The sequence below is a fragment of the Bos indicus genome, chromosome 3 (genome assembly GCF_029378745.1).
Source record: "Bos indicus isolate NIAB-ARS_2022 breed Sahiwal x Tharparkar chromosome 3, NIAB-ARS_B.indTharparkar_mat_pri_1.0, whole genome shotgun sequence".
Classification (NCBI taxonomy): Eukaryota; Metazoa; Chordata; class Mammalia; order Artiodactyla; family Bovidae; genus Bos; species Bos indicus.
The window spans coordinates 108,381,676-108,389,063 of NC_091762.1; the positions used below are offsets into that span (position 1 = coordinate 108,381,676).

Below are 7,388 nucleotides of genomic sequence, written 5' to 3' on the forward strand. Positions count from 1 at the left end.
GAGGGCCTCTCACCTTGCAAAATGGCCTATACTCTATAGAGTGTGTTTCTTTTTAAATAGATCCACTATTTATCTATCACTTTTGTCTCTTGATGAATTCTTTCTGTAATGAGACATCAAGAACTTGAGCTTTATTAAGTCCTGAGACCAGGTTTGTGATCTCAATTAAAAGACGGTGGGGGGCTTCCCTGGTGGCTCAGTGGTAAAGAATCCATCTGCCAATGCAGGAGACGTGGGTTTGATCCCTGGTTCAGGAAGATACTACATGCTGAGGAACAACTAAGCCCGTGCGCCACAACTACTGAGCCCAAGAGCCACAACTACTGAGCCTGCGTACTGCAGAGACTGAAGCCTGCATGCCCAGCACCTGTGCTCACAAGAGAAGCCACCACAACGAGAAACCCCTGGACCACAACAGAGTAGCCCCCACTCACCACAACTAGGGAAAAGCCCATGCAGCAACAAAGACCCAGCACAGCCAAAAGTTGTTTTAAAAATTAAATCAATAATAACAGTGGGTTCTAGTCAGGTTTGAGTCCTGGCCCGCTGTCGCGGTTGCACGGTTTGCCCCTGCTGGCAGTATAATGAAGCAGCGTCACTTCGCCTTGGAGAAGCACTGCGCTTTCTCTTCCTGTGGGGGTCTGTGCTGATGGAGAATGAATGGCACATGCAGAGAGCTCCACCTTTGCATCTTCTGACTCCACTTTACTTAGGTTTCCTTTTACTAACTTTTACACCTGTCAATCTCAAGCAGAGACTGGAAAAGGGACTTGGGAGCAGGGAGGTCTTTGGGAGGAGATTCTTGGAACCAAGTGTGAGGGACTGAGGAGAAGGAGACAGGAAAGAAAGAAAAGCCAGTCTAATGATGTATTATGGAAGTTGCTGCTGACACCAAGCAGGACCCCGTAGGGCTCCTGGGCACAAAAGCCTCTCTGTGGTCTCTGTTTCTTGTTTGGAGGAAATAGGCTCATTCAGCCTCCACGACCTTCCCTGAGTTCCAGAGGACAGGTTCAAATGGTTGCTAATCAGGGAAGGAGGGGATGCAGAGAAAAGGGAGGAAGAATCAAGAAACAATAGTGCAATTATACTCCAACTAAAAAAAAAAATTGATCTGCACATTTAATACAATAAAAAAAATAATGCAGCCATGGGACAGGATCCTGGTGCCCCCTCAAGGGATATACATAAGGGATATACATAATAATATCTTTGAGCCGTTTTGCAGATACTGAATTCCCCACCAGGTGAAAGAAGTTAACTGTGTGCAGCCCACAAGAATGCAGACCCTAGACCAGTTGGAACCAAAATGTTGAAAATGCTAACTTCAGTTACCTCACCACTAACCAACCAATCAGAAGAATGTCTGCAAGCTGATCACGCCCTCCTTCTTGAACCATTATGATAAAACTTCTCTTAAGGCAATGGCAACCCACTCCAGTACTCTTGCCTGGAAAATCCCATGGACGGAGGAGCCTGGTAGGCTGCAGTCCATGGGGTTGCTAAGAGTCGGACACGACTGAACGTCTTCACTTTCACTTTTCACTTTCGTGCATTGGAGAAGGAAATGGCAAACCACCCCGGTGTTCTTGCCTGGAGAATCCTAGGGACGGGAGAGCCTTGTAGGCTGCCATCTATGGGGTCACACAGAGTCAGACACGACTGAAGCGGCTTAGCAGTAGCAGCAGCAGCTACCCTGTCCAGGTTGGGGTGCACAGCTTTGAGGACATTACCCCACTGAGAGCACTTTTGCCTGACAAAGCCATAAAGCTATTCTTTTTTACTTTACCTAAAACTCTGTCTCCGAGATTCAATTTAGTGATGGTGTACAGAGGCAGGGTTTCGGCATCACTGCTATAGGTAATGGGGTCTTGGTTCTACCAGGACCACTGAGAAGTGTACAAATACCACCCAGAATTAAGAAGATCAAGACTAAACCAATAATCTACAGCCCCCCTCCATCTGCTGGTTGAGAGTTTTCTCTAGGGCTATTAACTTCCTCACATTTCTGGTCTCCTTTGTGACAAGAAGACTCTGTGATATCAGAGGAAGTCCTGAGGCTGGCCTTAGGACAGAAAGATGTATTGTATCTTTGAAGTGGGGTGCTGCCAATGAGAAGCAAATTTAAGCTGCACAGAACAATCTACCCTGACTGTGCTGTTATAACAAATTGCCACAAACTTAGCAGCTTAACTGCACAAAAATCTATTATCTTACAGGTCCTGGAAGTAAAAATCCTGAGCACGGTGTGGCCCAGCTGGTTCCCTGCCTACAGTCACACAAGACCAAAATCAAAATGTTCACAGGACCAGGTTCCCTTGTGGAAGCACTGAGAATGAATCCATACCCCAGATTGTTGGCAGAATTCAAGTTTTATGCAAGTGTAGAACTGAAGTCCCTCCTGTTTTCTCTTTAACTGTCAGTGGGGGATCTTTCTCACCTAGAGGCTTTCTGCATATCTTGGCTAGTGACCCCTTCCTCCGTCTTCAAGTGAGCAACATCAGGTCCAGCTCGTCTCACCCTTAGAATCTCTCAGATGTCCTCTTCTGCCTCATCTCACCTACCTTCCCCTTTTTATACTTTTAAGAGTTCATTTGATACACTAGGCCCAATTGGATACTCCAGGATGATTTCCTATTTTATGGTTGCTGTGGGTTGTGTTTATTCGCTCTGCTGCTGCTGCTGCTAAGTCACTTCAGTCGTGTCCAACTCTGTGCAACCCCATAAGCGGCAGCCCACCAGGCTCCTCCCTCCCTGGGATTCTCCAGGCAAGGATACTGGAGTGCGTTGCCATTTCCTTCTCCAATACATGCATGCATGCTAAGCCGCTTCAGTCATGTCCTACTCTATGAGACCCTATGGACAGCAGCCCACCAGTCTCCTCTGTCCACAGGATTCTCTAGGCAAGAATACTGGAGTGGGTTGCCATCTAGTTGCTCAGTTGTATCTAACTCTTTGCAACATGCCAGGCTCCTCTGTCCATGGAATTCCCCAGGCAAGAATATCAGAGTGGGTGGCCATTCCCCTCTCCAGGGGATCTTCCAGATCCAGGAATTGAACCTGTGTCTCTTACATCTCCTGCATTGGCAGGCAGGGTCTTTACCACTACTGTCACCTGGGAAATCTGCAATTAAGAAGAAAAATAGCTAAATACAGCTTAAAGTAGTGCTTCACAAACTTTAATGAGTATACCAATCCCTTGAGGATTCTTTTAAAATGTAGATTCTGATTCAATAAAGGGCTTCCCTAGTGGCTCATATGGTTAAAATCTGCCTGCAGTGGAGGAGACCCAGGTTTGATCCCTGGGTTGGGAAGATCCCCTGGAGAAGGAAATGGCAACCCACTCCAGTATTTTTGCCTGGAAAATCCCATGGTCGGAGCAGCCTGGCAAGCTACAGTCCATGGGGTTGCAAAGCATTGGACATGACTAAGCGACTTCACTTTCAATTCTGATTTAATAAGTCAAGGGCGAGGCTCAAGATTCTGCATTTCTAGTAAGATCTCAGGTAATGCTTATTCTGATGGTCTCAGACCCCATTTGGGGACTTAAAATATTGTGGGCTTTTATACTCCACTTTTTGAGGGGTCTTTGGGTTAGGCTAACTTTAGGGATGGTTAATCCAGTGGTGCAAAGACCTTAGGGCGTCAGATCATGTCTGAGGTTTCTTTGGTCTTCTTCTCATGGTTGAAAACAGAGGGAAAGAGTTCTAAGCATCACATGCCCATGTGACAGTCTTCAGATGCAGAAAAGAAAATGGCTGTCTTGGAACCCTCTTTTTTTTTCCTTTAAGTTTTAAGATTTATTTATTTTTATATCTATTTGGCTGTGCATGGGCTTTCTCTAGTTACAGTAAGCAAGGGCTACTCTTCCTGGTGATGTGTGAGCTTCTCATTGCAGTGGCCTCTCTTGTTGCAGAGCACAGGCTCTAGGTGTGTGGGCTTGTCGTTGGGGTACACGGGCTTAGTTGCCCCATGGCATGGAATCTTCCTGGACCAAGGCTTGAACCCATGTCCTCTGCAGTGGCAGGTGGATTGTTAACCACCAGATGCCAGGGAAGTCCCTATAACCCTTTTAAGAATAAAAGAAACTCTTTAAGAAGCTCCCAGTCAGTGTCCCATCAGTTCCTATTGGCCAGAATTGTGCCATAGGCTCACGCCTAAGCCAATCCCTTGCCAAGGCCATTAGAGAAGTGTGAACAAAATCAGAAAGAAGGGAGGAAATAGGGCTGGCTAAACAGCCAAGGATATCTCCCACAAGCGCCCAGAGTCTATTCTCCCTTTCTTCCTCACAGAACTTAGGCTGTGTTGAGAGAACCATGAAACTGACCCTTGGCAACCTGATGGGACTGTAGTCTGCCAGGCTGCATTGTCCATGGGATTCTCCAGGCAAGAATACTGGAGTGGGTTGTCATTTCCCTCTCCAGGGGATCATCCTGACCCAGGGATTGAACCCGAGTTTCCTGCACTGCAAGCAGATTCTTTACCATCTGAACCACCAGGGAAGCCCTGCTTCCCCACTACAGTAAGAGATGGCAGATTTACTCTGTGGAAGAGGAGCAAGAAAGCCTCTAAATTCAGGGGCACCAAGCAGCAGCAAAGGTAGGGGTGAGTTGCCACGTTGAAATCCAGGGGAATGAGTAAAAATATGTAAATAAATATAGGAAGACCAGCCCCTAGAACACTTCTAAGAAGAAGTCCAAGTGACTCTTCTCTAGAGAAAAAGAAAGAACCTTGAGAAAAATTCTACACATACACATACCTGATCAAACCAGACTGAAATGCGTGAGTCAGCAAATCTGTCCCTCAGGTCTTTAATCAGCTTCTTAGTGCCTCCCTCTAAACAAGAATAAGCAGCCAAGATTCCCAGACAGTGAGTGAAAGCCTCTTGTATGAAATGCAGAGATAAAAAAAAATAAGCAAATGCACAAAAAAAAAAAGTAAGAAAAGGGAAGGAGAATGAAAGAGCGAGGGGGCAAGAACAACTAGATTGGAGGAATCAGAAATAATTCAGCTAGCCAAATAAACAGGCAAAATGCCACCATCTAATACCTCAGAGATGTTTAATTCATAAAACAAGAACAGGATGGTTTATAAAGTGGGGGTAGGGGTGGGTTACAGAGCAAGAAAGAATCTCAGAAAATTAAAAACAGGAGAGCTGTGCTTGCCTCAGCAGCATATACCAAAACTGGAACGGTACAGAGAAGATTAGCATGGCCCATACGCAAGGATGACATGCAAATTCAAGAAGTGTTCCATATTTTTTTGATGTATGGCAGACACCAACACAACATTATAAAGCAATTCTCCTCCAGTTAAAAATAAATACATTTTAAAATAATAAAAATCACACACTAACTGAAGGAAAAAAAAAAGTTGAACTGAAATTTAAACTGTGAATAAAAAATTTGGAAGATAAAGTCAAAAAAATCTCCCAAGAAGTAGAAAGAGAAAACAAACTTGTGGGTGGAGTTTGGAAGGGAAAATGGGAAAATTAGAGGACCAGTCGTGGAGTTCTGTGTCTAATCCAAATTCCACAAGGAAAATATAGATAACATTGAAAGGAGAAATGATCAACTAATGCAAGAAAATTTCCTAGACAATGACTTTCTGGATTTCAGTAGCCCTCCCACTGAGAGAGAGTGAAAAGAGATCCACGTAGGATAAATCATTATGAGATTTGGGGGTACTGAAAGCAAATAAAAGATCCAAGTGCTTTTGGGATTAAAAAAAAAGGACTTGGAATTAGAATGGCACTGGAAACCAACAAGATGGAAGAATTGCCTCCAAAATTCTGAGGAAAAGTACTATTGAATCAAGAATTCTATAACCAGCTTTTAAAGTGTGAGGAGCGAATAAAGACACTCTTAGATAAACAAGGTCGCCATTTTTTTCTTTCTCCTATGCCCTCCTTCTCAAGAAGCCACCAAAGGATATAATAAGAGGATAACTTTAATAGGTGAGGGGGAACTTGGAATCTGGTAAAAAGGAAATCCAACAGAAGGAAAGCTCTAGTGGGCCCCAGGATAACAGGCCAGCTGACCTGCCTCCTGAGAAACCTGTCTGCAGGTCAAGTAGCAACAGTTAGAACCGGACATGGAACAACTAACTGGTTCAAAATTGGGAAAGGAATGCATCCAGGCTGTATAATGTCACCTGACTTATTTAACTCCTATGCAGAGTACATCATGTGAGATGCCATGGGTAAATCACAAGCTGGAATCGACACTGGTGGGAGAAATATCAACAACCTCAGATATGCATATGACACCACTTTAATGGCAGAAAGTAAAGAAGAACTGAGGAGCCTTTTCATTGGAAGGACTGGTGCTGAAATTGAAATTCCAGTACTTTGGCCACCTGATGTGAAGAGCTGACTCATTGAAAAAGCCCCTGATGCTGGGAAAGATTGAGGGCAGGAGGAGAAGAGGGTAAAAATGGATGAGATGGTTGGATGGCATCACGGACTCAATGGACATGAGTTTGAGCAAACTCTGGGAGATAGTGAAGGACACGGAGGCCTGGTGTGCTGGAGTCTATGGGGTCACAAAGAGTTGGACATGACTGAGCAACTGAATGATGAGGATGACAGCTGTGGAAGTCCAAAGAGCAGTCTGCCCCCAGAGGAGCAGGAAGACACCCAGGATGGGCATCTCCAGGAATGACTGAAATTACTCCTTTCACAGTTCTCCTCTTTGCTTGCTCCATGTAGTGATATTATTATTTTAGGTTGAGTCTCCAGTAAACTTCATATTTCATATAGTATTTTTCACTATTGTGACAAGTGTGAACTATGATTATACTTCCTTTCTTGTACAATTTTCATTTCTTCTGGTGTTAACAATTCTTCCTTTTTTCACCATTTGATTTGTTTTCCATATCTTTATTCATCATTGTTTTCCCCAAACTCTCCAACCCAAGATACCTTTGAATACTGTTTCTACACAGTTCCCATATTAGGCTATCAATCAATGAATTAAATGAAGTGGCCAGGTGATGCTCAGTGCTACAGAGAAAAGCAAAGCAGGAGTAGGGGAAGAGGGAGTGTTAGATTGGGGAAGGTTTGTAATTTTTAGTAGGTTAGTCAGGGAAGACCTCACTGTGAGCCTGACCTGAAGGGAGACATCAAGGACACAAGGCAGACATTTGAAGGATGAGTTTCAAGCAGAGGTGATAGTGAGTTCAAAGTCCTAGAGACAGGAACGTGCCTCATCTATTCTTCGTGCATCTACTAGCATTTTCCCTTGCATGTTTTACAGTCACTTCCATTACCCACTTCCCCACTGAAGGGCTCTCCAATCTCAAAGACACCCGTATTTAAACTTTAGTCACTCTTAGTGCACTTTTTAATCCTCAGTGTTCAAATGGAGACAAGTCACATCGACTCTGTTTGC

At 44.3% G+C, this 7,388-nt stretch overlaps 1 non-coding gene across 1 annotated transcript; it reads left to right on the plus strand.

The window, feature by feature from the left end:
- Positions 1 to 5,156: 5,156 nt before the first annotated feature.
- LOC139182345 (U6 spliceosomal RNA) lies at positions 5,157 to 5,259 on the plus strand. The gene has a single exon (XR_011566016.1). It is a non-coding gene; the product is annotated as a U6 spliceosomal RNA (small nuclear RNA).
- The last annotated feature ends 2,129 nt before the right edge of the window (positions 5,260 to 7,388 follow it).